This window comes from Tursiops truncatus, chromosome 15 (assembly GCF_011762595.2).
Source record: "Tursiops truncatus isolate mTurTru1 chromosome 15, mTurTru1.mat.Y, whole genome shotgun sequence".
Classification (NCBI taxonomy): Eukaryota; Metazoa; Chordata; class Mammalia; order Artiodactyla; family Delphinidae; genus Tursiops; species Tursiops truncatus.
Window position 1 is genome coordinate 5,372,919 of NC_047048.1, and position 17,392 is coordinate 5,390,310.

Sequence of the window (17,392 nt, forward strand, 5' to 3'; positions counted from 1 at the left end):
TGATGCCCTAGGGCTGGTGATGATGGAGAAGTAGGCACTTTTCTACCCGGTAGGTGGGAGCGTAAATCAGTGCATTCTTTCCAGAAGACAATTAGGGAATAATTATGAAAATTAAAAGTACTCCCAGCAACCCCACTTCTGTGCAGTTAGCCTAAAAGCACACTCTGAAATTTCTCCAGATACATGCCCCAGGATATTTTTGCACCAATACATGCGGATTATATTTATAAAATGGTGCCTGGCACATAGCAAGTAAGTGCTGTGTAAGTGTTTATTAAATAAATCAATAGGGGAACTCTACTGCAAAACTCTCTAAAAGGAACAAACAGCATGCATACGAAAGGACTCCTTTTTGTATTTAAAAATAAGTATATGAACTTGCATGTGGACATTTGCACAACACATGTGTGTATTTCTGTATGGGAGTCGGAAGGAAGATATTACCTAATTTCTTAACTTGGTTCCTGTGAGATTGAAATGTTGTTCAGGAAATATTCACTCCCCTCCCTCTTCCTTTTGGGGGTGAAGTAGACTTCTCTGCTTGAGTTTGGTCATGTGATTTGCTTTAGCCAATAAGATGTGAGCAAACGTATAAACAGGCTTTACGTATGCTTTTGTGTTTTGGCTTGACATCTTGTGCTTCTGCCACTGGCGTGACAAGAACATGCTCTGAGTGATCACTGGTCCTGGTTAGAGAGAGACCTGGAGACCCACAGACTGAAGCAGGGCTGCTCCAGCCAACCTGCAGACCTATAAAGAGAACACTACTTGTCACTGTAAGCCACTAACATTGGGAGATTACTTGTTACACAGCATTATTACTATAGTAAGTGACAAATGTAGTACCTCTCTAAACTTTTTGATCATTTCCAAATCTTATATATATGTGCGTGTATATATTTTTTACTTTTCTATATATATATTTTTACTTACCATATATGATATTTTTTATCATTTATATTTAGTTTTATTATTAAAAATGTCAGTAGGATTTATCTAGGTGGAGAGATTATGGTGATTACCCATTTTGAATTTTCTTTAAAAAGTAAAAAATCTTAATAAATGTTATATTTTTTATTTATTTTTTTTTTTTGTGGTACGCGGGCCTCTTACTGTTGTGGCCTCTCCCGTTGCGGAGCACAGGCTCCAGACACGCAGGTTCAGCGGCCATGGCTCACGGGCCCAGCCGCTCCGCGGCATGTGGGATCTTCCCAGACCGGGGCACGAGCCCGCGTCCCCTGCATCGGCAGGCGGACTCTCAACCACTGCGCCACCAGGGAAGCCCCCAAAATGTTACATTTTTAAAAAGGAGATTTGGAAAGTGGTTGGAGCAGAGTCTTATCCACAACAGTTGTAGGGAGACTTGGGTGCCACATAAGACAGAAGTCAACAGTTCTTTGCTTTTCACTGAAGTCTGCACATAACTTTGCAACTGACGCAGAGCCACCTGCACATGAAGAGCTTGGTTTGGGAGGCTGCCTGATGCCCCCAAGGGCCTGGCACGTGCCCAGGTGCCATCCCTAAGCAGAAGGGCCTTTCTGGCGCTGTGCCTGGATGGCAGTGGTGGAGGTAAGGTGACCCAGGGAGGAGCAAAGCTTGGCAGAAATGAGACCAGGACGCCCCTGGGTGTGGGGAGAGGGTGTGCCACTGGCAGCTGCCTGCAGGAGGCTGTCAGAGGAAGTCAGGTCCAAGGTGGGGAAGTAGGACTCACCCTGCAGGCAGCTGTTCCTGATACCACTACACAGCCCCGGGGGCCAAATGTCAAATTTGGATCGGAGGGCTTTGGGGTTCCCACCGGCCTGGAGCCTACGAGCCAAAGCCCCAGAATCACACTGGGCTTGCTTCCGTAACTCACTTTCATCCCGGAGGCAAATGGTGCCCTGGATGGGCCTCTGCTGCTCAGAATCAGGATGTGCAGCTGGGCCAGGACAGCTGTCTCTGAGCTGGGGGGCACTCAGCTGAGCTTGCCTGGGTCCAGACCTGGTGTGCTGGATCGTGCTCTACCAGACTGGCTAAGGCTGGGGAACCCTGTTTCCCAGACTCTCCTCCCCTAAGTGATTTTGGGTTAAAGCTTGATGTGAGAGGAACTTGTGTAAGATTTGGAAGGTAGCAGTAAAGCAGCAGCCACTACTCTGAGAAGCTCGCGAGGCCTTATACTACTGACACTGAGCACGGGTACCAGCTCATCCTTACTCCCCTCTGCCCTGTGTCCAGCTCACCTTCCCAGCTGCTGGCCCTGCTGACCAACCATGGCGCCAGGCCCCCACAAGTGTAGACATCAGCCTTGGCTTTTGGGGATGCACGGTGTTAGAAGCGGGCCCAGCTGGATGTGCTTCCTCTCCAGGGAGCTCCTACCCAACAACGCAGGCCTGGCAGGATAAGAAAAGAGATGGTTACACCTCTCTGGTCTCACATGCCTGAAGTCAAGGTCGTCTCATGACTGGTGTGAATGTAGTTAAAAGCCAAACAACAGGATGCAGGCCTGTGTAGGAAAGGCAATTAGCAAAGACATTTCTTGCATCTCTGTTTTCACTTATCTAATTCTTATCTAATTAAATAAGATGCTCCATTTACAGTAAAGGCAGCCACTCCTACAGACCTGGAGACTTGCTCAGCTAGGGGACTTTGTAGCTCTCACTTACAGGGGTATTTGTAACAAAAGTTCTTACTTTTGGTAAAAAAAAAAAAAAAAGTTTTCCTCTAGAATAGAAACAGAACACAGAATTTTGACTTGTGAATGTGTAATTCTTCCTCCTTTTTGGTACCCCTTAGTGGTGCTGATTTATTCTTTAGCCCATGCGATGTAAAGAAAGTTACAGAACACATCTCAGAAGCACCTCTGGATTCTGTCTGCATTCACTGAGATGTCATCTTTGGACACTCACCCCATAAGCCCTCAGTGCTTCCCTATTAGCAGTGCCTTTTTTGTTGTTTCAAAATAAATATACGGGGACTTCCCTGTTGGTCCAGTGGTTAAGAATCTGTCTTACAGTGCAGGGGACGCCGATTCGATCCCTGGTTGGGGAACTAAGATCCCACATGCCGCAGGGCAACTAAGCCTGCGTGCCGCAACTACTGAGCCCACGTGCTCTGGAGCCCGCGTGCCACAACTAGAGAGAAGTTCATGCAGTGCAACGAAAGATTCCGCGTGCTGCAACTAAGACCCGATGCAGCCAAAAAAAAAAAAAAAAAAAAAAAAAAAAAACCACGGTGGATACTCCCGAGTTCTAAATGTTTTTTTCTCCTCCTCTCCTCAGCCTTTCTCCCTCTTTCCTATCCAAATTGGCACGTGAATGCATTTGCCTCGGATAAGTTGGGGACAGGGGAAAGCTAACAGAAACCAGCGAGTGACTCCATTGTGATTGGCACCCAGGCCCCCTCAGTCTCATGAAAATGTTCTGGTTTTTATTTCAAAAATGTATAAAAAGGATTTCACAATACCATAGGTGCTCAGTTATAAATGAAACTGAACGGAAGAGTTTAGGATGAAGAGCAGCAGTGTCCTGACCACCGCCCCTCACCCCCATCCTACTTGCTCTGGGACAACCTCTCTGAACAATCCCTGCCTAGAGCTGCTCTGGTGGCAGCTGGAAGGCTACACGATATGCCTCTTCCTCTGCTTCTTCACTTGTCAAGTTAGGGAGTGACTACTGACCCTGCTGGGGTCCATGAGGACTTAGTTGATTTACACCACCCTCTTCTCCTCCTCTCCCAATGAATGACAGCTATGTTCTTTCCCTTTCTTGTGTTGGTTACCTGAGTGGAGTCTTTTAACACCAGGCGGGGCATGCCAACAACTGGGCTTCCTTCGAGGGTGGGTGGAAGGTGCCCCGATGCCCTGAGTCCCCGTTGGAGGAAGGCAATTCTGGGGCGTGGATCCCCTCTGTACTGATGGCCCAGTGGTCTGCCGGGGCAGGTGTTTCATAACCATCCCACTGCCAGTCCTCCTCGTGCTCCCCCACTCTGCTGAGTCCTGTGTCATGGCTCCCCCTGCCTCATTTCATGGTTCCATGTGGCCCCATCCACTTTCTCGTCTTCCAGAAAACTGCTGAAGTTTCTCATTCACTGATAACCATCCCTCGTGGGTACACTCCTTTTTTTAAAAAATTTATTTATTTTATTTATTTTTGGCTGCATTGGGTCTTTGTTGATGCGCTGGCTGCAGTGAACAGGGGCTACTGTTCGTTGCTGTGCGCGGGCTTCCCATTGCGGTGGCTTCTCTTGCTTCAGAGCACTGGCTCTAGGTGTGCAGGCTTAGTAGCTGTGGCGAGTAGGCTCAGTAGTTGTGGCTTGCGGGCTCTAGAGTGCAGGCTCAGTAGCTGTAGCGCACGGGCTTAGTTGCTCCACGGCATGTGGGATCTTCCCGGACCAGGGATCGAACCCGTGTCCCCTGCATTGGCAGGCAGATTTCCAACCACTGCGCCACCAGGGAAGCCCCATTCCTTCTTTATTTCTATCCTTTACTCAGTCTGTCTCTGCAACAGGAAAACCACATCAGCTTTTTAACAGGTCTCAAGACGCCAAACAGAGGCTTGAGGTTGGCAGCCAGAGGCAGTCCAGGCAGACAGTCTACAAAGGGAACCTGTGCACGATCTTCTGATGATGGCCTGCCTGGGCCTTTCTGGGTTCCCTTTATAGATGTTCCAGACGATTCCATCCATTCCAAACCTCCTCGTGGCTTTAAAACAATTGCTCACCCCAGGGGCATTTGGGGAGTATCAAGTCATGTTTTAAATGGTGGAGATAAGCTGGCTGTTGGATGAAACCAACCTATGCGTCTCCTTCTCCCACGAAGACGGTCTCTCTGTCCATGAGTGGACACCCTTCTGCCAGCCTGGTCGGTCATTCAAAGGGCAACCAGTTCTTGTGAAGCCAAGTGAGAGTTTTGAATGATCCCAAAAATCTCTGTTAACACGTTTTCCATCTGTGAGTCTTGTGAAAATCCCATGAGGCTGTGTTATCCATTTTCCAAAGCAGACCAATGGCTACAGAGGGACTCTGCCCCAGTCTCTGGACTGACCCCAGGTGCTGAAGCTGGGTTTCTAGACAGGTCTGGCTCCATCGTCCTGAGCAATTCCCAAGCCACTGCCCCCCCTCTGCCCCATTCCCTGCAACCTGTGCACCCGCACCAATTCATGGCTGTCCTGGTTACACACTCATTTTCTACCCGTCAATCTTTGGGGACTAAATCTATTACCCAAAAATGTTGCCACGCCTGAGCAGCCATTGTGGTTCATTACGTGCAGAAAGCCTGAGGTAGCCCCACATTGTCCGTGGGAAAGAGGGGGGTACTATTCTCAGGGGCGTAGGTCCCTCTCCTCTGTGAGCTGGATTCTTGGATAATGCACAAACAAAACTCTGCAGGATAAAGCGTCACTGGCTCTGGTTTACTTTGATCTTTTTCCAAAGAGCTTTAATTAAGACTTTAATAGAACTAAAAACGGTCAAAGTGTAGTCAGGGCCCAAATCAGAGGTAAGGAAACCAAGCTGGATCCAGGATGAAAATGCTGCCTGGAAAATCCACAGCTGGGAGCAAACCGGATTCACCTGGGCTTGTGATGGGTGGGGCTCTGAATGAGGATGGGAGGTGCCTGGACAGGGGTGGGTGGAGCCTAGATAGGGATGGGAGGGGCCTGGATGGGGATGGGTGGAGCTTGGATGGGATGGGTGGGGCCTGGTTGAGGATGGGTGGAGTTCTGCATCTTCCATCAGTGATTGGAATAGGAGTAAGAGGAGGGCAGAGCAGGCATGTGAGAAGAGGTGTGATTGAAGGGGAGGCCATGACCTTTGGACTTGAAACATAGCTCTGGCACTTTGCCAGCTGTATAAGATGAACAAGTTCTTTGCCTTGTCTCCTCATGAGCAATAGTCACCTTTTGTGCAGATCAAATGGTTGGTGCATGCAAATCACTTTGCACAGTGCCTGGCACCCAGATGGCTCTAGGACTGTGCTCTTTTCTTTCCTTCTTCTGGATTTCCCATGCTCTTTCCTTCCAAGGGCTGGGCAGTGCACAGGAATTTATGTGCGCATGCATGAGGCCTGAATGCACCTGGATGTGTCCTCCCCTCGGGGAAGGTTTAATGGACCAGAAGCCAGGAATCAGGAGACCCAGGTTCTGGCCCCAGCAGTGCCTCTGACCTGCTGCTGTATGACCTTCAGCTTTCCAGATGCAGTTGGAGGGTTTTAGACTAGAGTTTCCAGCTTCCTTGAGTCCAAGGAACCCTGGATCCACAAGAATGCCCCTACAAACCCCACACAGTCCTCAGTTCTTGCCCTGTGGGTGTTGATGGTGGGACATCCCCTGCCCTTTAGCTCCCACTAGGTTGCCGTGTGTCACTCTCATGGCTCATGGGCCTCTGGCGGTGGGGGGGCCTGGTCACAGTCCCTGCCCACTGCGGGAATTTGACGCCCACAGACCAAGGATACATCTAGACCTAACCGAGGGTAGCCAGGGTGTGCCCATGGGGGAAAGCTGGTCTCCTCCCAGCTCTGGGCTGTGCCCATTGGAGCTGGATGAAGCATGGCTGCCTCACCTCCTGTGGCCAGCAGGGAGCAGCATCACACACCAGGCGTGAGCAGGGCCCTAGGTGGGGGTAAGAACAGGGGACTCTGTAGAGCTGGGAGAGGTTAAGACTGACCCTCCCTTCTGCCACTGGCAGTTCTCTGGCCCCATAGTAACTAGAAATGAGCCCAAGGGATTCTTTCTCCAAATACCCTTGGGTCCTTCACTTGGGGCAGGCACACAGCACACAGTACCTGTCTTGGACCTGAACAGAAAGACTGGATAAGGATGTGCAGGGCCATCATCCAGCCACATCTGAGGACCATTCTGAGTCCTGGGGCACATACTTCCACCCAGCTAGCACCTGGCTTCTCCTGGCTGAAGGTAGGTGCTTAATTGGTGCTCCCTGGTGTGGCCGTGGAAGTCCTTCCTTTTGCTCCCCTAGTGACAAGCACACCGGGACGAAACAACCCTCTTCGGAGAGGCCATTTCACAGTTATTGGTTTCATTAGAATGTTTTTCTTTCTTTCTCATCTTTTCCTTTTTCTGGATGGGATTATGGCCACTGCTGCCAACCGTTCCCAAATCTCACGTCAGGTGCTGCCGACCTGCAAGGTTAATTGGGTCAGAGCCCCGTTGGGTTGCAAGCTGCCTGAGCGTTGTCTTGGACAAGGGCAGGCTGCTCACAGATTGTTCTTCCACAGTGATGGTGGCCTGTCTTTCCTGGTAAAATATGAGCTTCTGCCAACGTTGGTGCCCTCCAATCCGATTCTGGAAGGTCAGGGCTTGCCTGCTCAGAAGCTGGGGCAGGGGAGGGGGCGAGGACAAGGAAGTGACACCAGTCAGGCCTGATGCCCTTGACCCAGATGCTGCTCTGAGGCCCGCCCGCCTCTCAGGGGAAGACTGCACATGTGGGGGCAGAGAGCCCTGGGTTTGAATTCTTGCTTCTCGTCCTACCAGCCTGGTGACCTTGGGTGTGTCACTTGGCCTGCCCCAGCTTCAGTGGCCCCTTCTGGGAGATGGGTCCACAGCCATAGGGCCGTGGTGCAGGTGCACTGAGCGGAGGAGAGGCAAAACATCAAAGACACACTTAGTGCTAAAATGCCTTAGTTCTCTCTGCTCCCAGTATGGCCCCCTGGGCCTGGAATTCCTCCACTTTAGTGTTGAAGCCAGCACAGCACACTCCTCCGGGGTGGTCACCTGAGCTTAATGGTTTAAACAGCATGTGACCAGCCAGCCTGTTTTAATGTGGCCGCTACACTCTTTCCCCCCTTGTCTTCACTCCATTGGGGAATGTCAGCCCAGTCTGGGGTGAGTTGGCTTGGGGCCCAGGCTCCCTCTCCTTCGCCTGACAATCACCTGCCAGCCCTTCCTCTACCTGCCCGGCAGCCTCTGTCCTGAGTCTCTTGTGGTGCCAAGGCTTTGGCTTGGGCTCTGGTTACAGCGGCTACCAGGGCGAGCCCTGATAGGAAAGCAAATATGTTTTTTTGTGTCAGGAAGAACATTGTGTGAAATAGGGAGGAAGCTGGGTGGGTGTCTGGCCTGGTTCTAGGTGCTCGGGAGACATCAGTGGACAAAATCAGACGGAAAAGTTGTGTGGGGTAAGGGCTGAGAGTGCAGCCAGGTAGGGCAGGGGACACTGCTGGGGAGGGGTTACAATATCAAATAAGGCGAGGCCTGTTAGGGGATGCCTCAGTGAGAAGGTGACATTTGAGCAAAGACTTGAAGGACACAAGAGAAGTAGCCAAGTGGAGACCTGGGGGAAGAGAGTCAGTGCAAAGGTCCTGAGGCTGGAGTGTGCCTGTGTGTTTCAAGCCCAGTGATGGGAGCTGAGTGAAACCACCGAAGGATTTTGGTTTTCACTTTGAATGAGATGGGAGGCACTGCAGGGTTTTGATAAAAGGAATGACATTACATGCTGTGGGGAGGTGAGGACAGAGAGGGTCAACCAGTTAGCAAGTGGTTACAGTAATCCATACGTGAGATGATGGTGGCCTGGACCAGGGTGGTTGCCGGGAGTGGTGAGAGGTGATTGGATGGGGGGTGTGAGGGAAAGAGAGGAGTCGAGGATGGCTCCAGGCTTTGGCCCAGACGATGGAACCTGCAGTGATGGGGCTGCCATCAACAAGGATGGGGAAGACAGTGTGAGGCGCAGGTTTTGGATGGAAGATCAGGGGTTCAGTTTTCAGTTTGGATGTCTATTAGACGATCCCATGGAGATACCCAGTAGGCATTTGGAGATAGGAGTCCAGAGTTTGAGAGGAAGATCCAGGCTAGGGATGTACAAATGGGAGTCATCAGTCTATGGATGGAATTTAGACCGTGAGACTGAACGAGGATGAGGGAGTGAGGGCATATGAAGAAAAGAGGAGGACGGAGGTCTGAGCCCTGGAGCCTTTCAAAGTCAGGAAGTCAAAGAGAAGAAAAGGAACCAGCCCAGAGGGCCGAGAAGCTGCCAGTGGGGGATGGGACTGTGAGTAATGGGGGTCATTGCTGACCTTGACAAGAGCACTGTGACGGGCTGAATTGTGTCCCCCCAATTCAAATGTTGAAGCCCTAAGCCCCCTAGTACCTCAGAATGTGACTGCATCACCTTTAAAGGGGTAATTTATGGTGAAATGAGGTCACTGGGGTGGCCCTACTCCAATAGGACTGGTGTCCTTATAAGAGGAGAAGATTAGGACACACACGCACACACATAGGGGGAAGACCATGTGGGGACACACGCAGAAGATGACTGTCTACAAGCCAAGGAGAGAGGCCTCAGGAGAGACTGACGCTGCCAACATTTTGATCTTGGGCTTCCAGACTCCAGAACTATTGAGAAATTTCTGTTGTTTTAGCCACCGAATCTGCTGTACTTTGTTATGGTGACCAGAGCAGACTAATTCAAGCACCTTCAGAGGAATGGTGGGCAAACCCCAAGTGGACGGGCTTAAGAGAGCATAGGAAGAGAGGGACAGAGATGGGAGAATGTGGAGAACTTTTCAGAGTTTTACTACAAAGAAGAGCAACGACAGGAGTGCTAGCTTTCAGAAGAAGTGGGATCAAGGGATTTTTTTTATCCCTTTCCTTTAAAAACATTTTTTCTTCTTTTTTTTGACAGGAGATAGAACAGCTTGTTTTAATGCTGCTGGGAATGATCCCATAGCCGTCACAAAAGTGATGATGTCGCAGGAGACAGAGGGCCTGTTGCTGAAGTGAGGACCATGGTTGGTGGGAGGGAGGGTCTGGTGCCCAGAGGAAGACCTGGCTCTGAGGCCCAGATGGTCCACCCGTAGAAAAGGCAGAGTTTATGGGAGCAGCTTATCAGGCAAGAAAGAGGATTGCGTGGCCTGCCCAGCACACGCTTCGGTTATCTCTGCCTTTCACTGTCTTTGTGGTTTTTTACAACTTGTAAGTTGTAGAACATTGATAATGATGCAAATGATTCCTGTCCATCGAAATGCAAATGAAGTGCGGCTCTTGGAAAGCAATTTATTACCGCCCTGTGGACAGACTGGTTTTGCATCTATTTGCAAATTCATTTCAGAGTCCTTTATTGTGATTCTTTCAATTCTCCTTTAAACCATCAGTAACATCTTACTAGTTCCCTCATTAATTAATAAATTAAATAAGACCTTTGGCAGGTGTTCATTTTATAGTTGTATGAGAGTCATTATTTTACCTTAAAAAAGTATCCTTTTGCAAGATGCCAATAGATGTGATGAAATAAAATTCTTATTTTATGGCAAGATGAGAAAAATTTAAACAGAATTTTTATTTGCCTGTTTGGGCCTCCTCCCTCCCCTTTAGTGTGGACTGTGTAGGTGCACTAACCAGACCTCTTTAGGAGATAATCTTCCTTCTTAATCTTGGAAGGGGCCACGTGAACCATGACCCACTGCTTGCTTTGTACATGCAGATCTGGATTGTGTAAACTGTCAATAATAAGTCAGTTGATATATAAACCTTTGTCCAAAAACTTATATAACTGTGCTTTGACCTCTAGCAGGCAGAACAGTCCTCAGAGCTTTCTGAAAGACTGTCTCCTGGTTTATAATCCTCAGGTAGGCTGGAGTAAAATTTTCCATTTCTTTCTTAGATGGACTACTGATTAATCTTTTTGTTGACAGATGCTGGGTGTCTTTGTATATTCTCTTTTGATGGGTGAAAATTTCCCACGATATTGGAGCTTGGAGCAAAAGCAGACCCCCGCCGCATCCCTCCACCTCCTGAAACCCTTACCTGGAAAGCGCTGAGTGCAGGAGGGAGACGCAGACCACGTGGAGCGACTCTGTATGTGCGTCCATGAGCTGAGTCCTGGCCGGGCGATGGCCCAACCTTCCCGAGAGTGCCAGCCCCCTGGACCTGTGTGGGTGGAGGGAGCCTCCATTGTACTCTGGCTGCAGGTAGAAACATGATACAATCATATTTCACCCCCAAATCACCACTAGCCCAGAAATGCCTAATTTGGTTTATTTATTCATGTGACTACAACCCTGATAAAGGTGGGGCAATCCAGTGGGCTAGTGTGACCCCAAGGGGACAATGCCTCCCACACAAGTTCTGGCCCTGAGCCAAGCTACTCCAGGATGAAAAAAAAAGGCACTGAGCTCAGCCCCCAGCCCACCTCCCCTCCAGGACACCCTCTGGGACCCATATCTGGTGTGACCCTTCTGACATATATAAAAATGCCTCAGTGTTCCCGAATCTGGTTATATTTGGTCTTGTGCAGGCTTCTCAGAAATATCCACCTTACTTCTGGGTATACATATATATATTGATTTGTGGCCTATTCCAGTCCTTAAAACTCTACTCAATTTTTCAGGCTTGGACCAAGTGCCACCACCTCCAGGCAGCCTTACCAGATTGCTCACAGATTGAATTCACTGCTCTCTCCTCTGTAGCTCAAGTCCCCTTCCCACCTTGAGTACATTTAGATGTTTAAATTCTGTTTCCTCTATTAGACTCACTCATTCATTCATTTATAAATCCATTTGGCTGAACTTGACTGAGCCCCTGCCATGCACAGGCCTGGTGCCTTCAGGTGCCTGTATCCCCAGGCAGGTTTACGTTCCTAGCACTGAGCACAGCACCTGCCTGTTGGGTAACAGGTGTTTGGTAAATAAGTAGATGCTGTGAACCCATCTGCCCAACCCTCCTGCGCTCAGCACATCTTTGTTTAGACTTTTACCTGCGCCTTTGCTGATCACACTTTAATGAACATTCTTCCTCCCTTGATGGGAGAGCTGTGGCGGTGTGGTAAAAACTGTTGGTCAGACTGTTGGAGTTGCCTGCTGCTCTGGCCTGGGCCCCCGGCCGCCAGGTTCCCACGCTGGCTGCGCTTCAGACAAGCCTGCCCAGCCCCGCCGTCCTCCTCCACGGCCTCTGAGAGGTGAGGGCAGTGGGCTTGCTGGAGCCTGTCCAGGTGGTGTAGCTGTTGCCATTACCTGCATCAGTCTCTTGGGGCGGCCGTAAAAAAGTACCACCAAACGGGTGGCTCGAAACAACAGAAACTTCTCTCACAGCTCTGAAGACCAGAAGTCCAAAATCAGGGCGTCGGCAGGACCCCACTCCCTTCCCAGGCTCTAGAGGGGATCCTTCCTCACCTCTACAGGCCTCTGGGGGCTGCTGGTGTTCCTCGCTGTGCCTTGGCCTGTGCACACATCACTCCAATCTCTGTTTCTGTCTTTACTTAGCCTTATTCAGTGTGTCTCCCTCTGTGTCTCTTCTCTTCTTTTAAAGACACTAGCCACTGGTGTAGAGCCCACTCTCACCCAGTACAACCTCATCTTAATGACATTTGCAAAGATCCTGTTTCCAAATAAGGTCACATTCTGAGGTTCTGGGCGAACGTGAATTTAGGGGGACACTGTTCAACCACCACACAGCCCTCCTGGGCAGAAATCCGGCATCACCCACATTCCCAGAGCGCTGCCATGGGTGTGCAGGGAAGGGAAGAGGACCCGGATGGTTGGGCCCCTCTCATGGCAGCCACCTGCCTGATCCAGTCATGACTCTCCTTCAGCCCTGCCTGGGGGCCCCGAGGCCCCCCCGGTCTGGCTGTGGTTGAGCCGAGAGTCCTGCCCAGGCTTCTAGTTCTGAATCCGAGTCTCTTCCTAGAGAGACAGGTTTCTTCCGCAGTGTGCGCCCTGGTCGTCCTTGGGCTGCCCTGTGTCTGGGTGAGCAATGCCACCTGAGGGGGCCCAGTATGGCATTTTGTAAGCACAGTGTGACATTCCTAGGTAGCTCTGCAGCCTCTGGGGGCAGAAGCCCTGGTTTCTGACACGTAAATTACTGTGTTGTTGCCAATGTAAGTTGTAAACACAAGTAAGCCCACGTCACAAATCCACTTTTATTAAAACATGTAACTTTTCAGTGTTATGGGTCCAATTTTCATTAAATGAGGAAGATGACCAAACCATCTGAGCAAGAAAAATTAAGGACAATTCTTTACCAATCAGTGGGGACCCTAAACGCATGAGTGAAAATGAAGATAGCCATTCCAGTATTTTACGTTAATTAAACTCTGGATATGACTCAGCTTGTAGAGAAGTGAAACACTGGTTCTTCGTCAGGCTGTTCAGAGTGTTGTCCTTGGGAAAGAAGTTGGGCGAGTTGGGCCTTGTCTGTTTATGTTCATTGCTGTGAGCATCTCTGCCCTGAAGCACCAAGATGAGGCACAGCCCCGCTGCACAAAGGTCTTTTCTTATGAACACAGTCAGTTTGTGTGAGCTTCTTACAAGGGTTACGGTGTCTGGGCTTGGGTGCCCGGGGAACCTGGGTGCCTGGGGCTAAGAGCCTGGTGGGGCTCTGCCCCGCGCTTCCCAGCTCAGCCTCTTTGAGCTTCAGTCTCCTCCATGGTACCCTGGGAATGATGCCAGCAGCCACCTCAAAGGCTGCTGTGAGGATTAAATGCCTCCTTCCAGGAGAAGGGCCTAGCACTGGGCCAGCACGCGCAGTGGGCGCTCCGTGAAGCCAGCCGCTATTATCCACACTTGCCTGATGAGCACACGCACAAATGTGAAATTATCAGCCCACCTCATAGGTGGGCCTTTTCCTCCCTCAGAATCACTCCCAGCAAGGAGCATCTTCTCCCCTTGCAAACTCTGGGGAAGTGGTTATCAGATGTGAACCCAGGAGCTCTGTCTGCTCTTGGCATTCAACCCTCAGCACAGAACCACCATGATTACAATTCTTACTTTTATCTGCTCTTTAAAGTAAACAACCAGTTCACACCCCGAGAGCTTACAGATTGGTAGGATATAAATACATCAATTTGTTTTAAGCTGTCGGAGAGAAGAATGACATTTTTAGCATTGAGAAGGGCTGAATCATGGTCTGGAGGGATGCAATTGGATTGACTGCTTTGAGGGGTCAAGTGTAATTTTAGAGTAGAATTAGTATGACTCGTGATAGAACTGTTACACCTACCCACCCCCCCAACCCCCCCAAAAAAATTCAGTTCCAGGCAAGGATTATGTATCTTTTTATTTAGTCGTTTTTCCGAAGTTTAAGATGTGCTTTTGGAGGGAGGTGTTTGTGAGTCGTGAAGCATCTGAAATCGCCTCTTCCTGCTGAGCACGTCTTTGTTCCAAATGTCAAAGTCATGGGGAAGCGCCAGGATGACACCTGAGTGATGGCCCAACAGATCCCATATCCCGGAGGTTCCAATCAGTTCCTTCCATTATCCCACCGTTGCTTAAGGGAGTGGACTGGGAAAAGCTCAGTCAGAACAAATGGACTTACAGGAAGAACTGAAGGGAGGCACCCACGAAATAGCTGAAAGACTTTAAAGCCACTGCACCTTGTATACTATTATGAAGGAGGAACAGAATTCCAAAGCTCTTAACCTTGGTTTCCTCATCTGTCTGACGAGGCTCATAGTGACCTGGCTGCCTTCTTGAGGGTCATCTTGGGGGTCAACTGAGGAGAAGGTGCCTTGGAAATGTGAAGGTCGCTGGTTATACCTCGGGGGCAGCCGGATGCCTGCCGCACTGGGACTTCCCCAGCCCCTCTTCCTGGCTTTCTCTTCTGCCTTCCCATAAGAGGGATTGATTTCAGAGTCTGAGGTCACGTCTACCGACCAAAGCTACTTTGAAAGAAAAACCAGCTGGATTCGGGCCAGGTGCCTCTTTCTTGGTTTGTTTTGGGGGAAGAAAATTTTAGAATCAATAATCAGAGGTTTGAATTAGTTAAACTTTATTTTTCAAAATAACCAGTTGCAGAATTGAAGCATTACCCACCACACACACCCCGTTCCAAAGCCCTGACTCTTCCACTTGCAGCTCTTGCAGTGCCTTTGTGGGGATGAGTCTTCACCCTGAGGCCCTTTGCTGTTGAAGGAAGAAGGTACATACGTACACCCAGACGCAGCTCTATCTATGTACTAGGTTAGCCAGTAGCACAATATTTCTGGATGATCTTCAAACTATTCTGCTCAGATTTATTTCAAGTGTGGATTTAGTTTCTCTCCTGCACTGTTACTAGTTGGTAAGGACGAGTTTTGCCAAGGTAATTTGTTCTACTCTGGCCCAAGTGAGATGCAAAAATGAGAGACATGAAATCTTCAAAGTGAGAAAGGAAACAGCATAAATTCTCAAGTGAAGCACCTGCCGGCATGGGAAGGTCCCAGGGGAAGGCTGTGAAAGGATTCTATAAAGTTTTAATAGCTTAAGACCTAAGGTAGCAAAATTAAATGCAAGCTGGGGACCAACTCTTTTCTCGATCATATAAAATGTGAGAAAATCTCCATATCAACTCTGGCAGCTCCTTGGATCTGGGGGCAGAATGTGGGTGGACGCTTGGGAATTTCAAGGCACGCGTGAGTCCTTCCGATCTCATCAACAGAGATGGAGCCATTTGCTGGACTTGTGGAAGAGTACGGTACGACTGGCCTGTGGCTGCAGGACCCACCTAATAGCAGATACATCATGGAGTAGAAGATTTCAGCTTCCCAACGATGAGCGCAGATTCCTCATGTCTGTGCTGCATTCTTTAGTGCTAAGAAAGACCATTTTCTCTTCCTTTCTGCTGTGCTGTCAAGCAATGCTGCTGAATGTTGGCTTTACTCCCTTGGCAGTCATGCTACCTACCTACCTACCTGGCTTCCCTGAAATAATAAAATAGCAGTCCTTCTGTGCTTGCGGTTTTATTCAGGGAACCCAAGCAACAGTGCATTTGTAACTGGATGGCTTCTGTTCCTAAAGCAAAAGGGAGCCTAGGGCCACAGGCCAGACGGCATCAGAGCTGGTAGGCACCGGCTCCCCAGTGAGCAGGGCCAGTCACTCACCCTGGCTGGATAGGGCTGTGGGCTGAGCTCTGTGCTTTGGGCCTGTGTTTTCTTGATGAAATAGCTCTGAGCACATTGGTATCTGGATCAAATATCTGCCACATTTGGAGACAGGGCTGCTCCTCCAGGGCCTCCGAGATGAAGTACAGATGCCTCAACCCAGTAGCCAACATCCTCCATGATCTGGAGGTGCCTGTCCTGTGGCCTAGTCCCTGCAGCACCTCCTGCCCAGCCGTTACATCTGCTGCAAAGGACAACTCCCCATCCTGGTTCATACGCTGCATCATCCTGTCTCAGTGCCTTTGCATGTGTCATTCCATCTGCTCTGATGCCTTTTCCTGCCATCTCTGTCAAAATTGTACCCATTCTTCAAGGCCCACCTCGCATGCCATCTCCAGGGTCCCCCCCGTCGCTCCCCTCGCTGTCCTCACCAGCTCTGCAGTACCTCCTATTGCGGTCTGCTTCGAATCATGCCTATCTGAGTTTTTGCCTCTAGCGCTCGGTTTAAGATTCCCAAGAGCAGGAACCTATATGGCACATAGTAGGTGCCAATTAATCTTAGTTAATAGTATGGCCTTTGCAGTCATACCTACTTATATTCAAACCTGAGTTCTGCCTCTTCATAGCTGTGTGACTTTGGGAAAGTTACTTAGCCTCTCTGGGCTTCAGTTTCCTAAAAATATTTTTTTATAGTGCTTCCAATGTGTGAGGCCCAGTGCCAAAGGCTTTACACACATTATCTTGTTTATATAACGTAATTCCTCCTTGTTGGAGACAATCATAGCACCTCTTTACCTGGGTTTTGGTGGCGTGATTGTGAGATAATTCTCAGAAGCTGCTCATGGCCTTGGGCAATTAACAGTCCATCTGGGTGGATAAGACCTCTCATGAGAATAGGTGAGTAACTCACTGAGTACTGTGAGTCATGCTACAGAATTATTGAACCCAAGGAGGTTGTGAAAACCCCCGAATTTGTAGCCAGTTGGTCAGAAGTGCAGGTGGCTGGGGACCCCCAGAAGGGTGGCTGGTATCTGAAATTAGGGCGGCTTTCAGGAAGCCCTTAACTTATGGAGTCTGTGCAAACCTCTGGTGGCATCGAATTCTGGGTTAGCCAGAACTGAATTGTGGTACACCCAGTTGGTTTCTCCTTTCCATCCAACAGGGAAAATATTCCCTCACACACTCCTGAAAGGAGTCAGGAGCTTGTGATCCTTCTCTCTCCAGTGGAGGCTGGTGTGGCCAGAGAGTTTTGTTTAGCACAACTAACCCCCATGCTGGGGATAAGCAGGCGTTAGCATGAACCCTGGGCCTGAAAAGACCAATTACTTCTTATGTCCTCAACTAGAGGTGCCCCAAACCACTAAATGGCCCAGAAACCAAAGGCACAAATGAACGCAATCACCTTTCCCAAGTGGCAGAGGAGCCCTAAGAGAGTGTGTCTGGTGGGGTCTTCATTGCGATTAGGGGTGATGGTGTGGACGCAGGTTGAGGTTTTCACACAGCCCCACCGTTGGCTGGAGTTCCTGGCAGTGCTATCTTTGTAGAGTCGCTATTTAACTGGGTGACTTGCCTTGGCAGCCGCGGAGCTCTCCAATCTAACATATTTGACGCTTAA

At 49.6% G+C, this 17,392-nt stretch overlaps 1 long non-coding RNA gene across 7 annotated transcripts; it reads left to right on the forward strand.

Annotated features, from left to right (window-relative positions):
* The first annotated feature begins 644 nt into the window (after positions 1-644).
* Positions 645-12,869, forward strand: LOC109549227 (uncharacterized). Of its 7 annotated transcripts, none has more exons than XR_002175455.2 (4): positions 645-826; positions 1,414-1,569; positions 9,610-9,703; positions 10,619-12,869. It is a non-coding gene; the product is annotated as an uncharacterized lncRNA (long non-coding RNA). The 7 variants fall into 7 exon arrangements; XR_002175456.2 differs by having other exon boundaries at positions 645-776; XR_002175457.2 differs by having other exon boundaries at positions 645-776; positions 1,442-1,569.
* Positions 12,870-17,392: the final 4,523 nt, after the last annotated feature.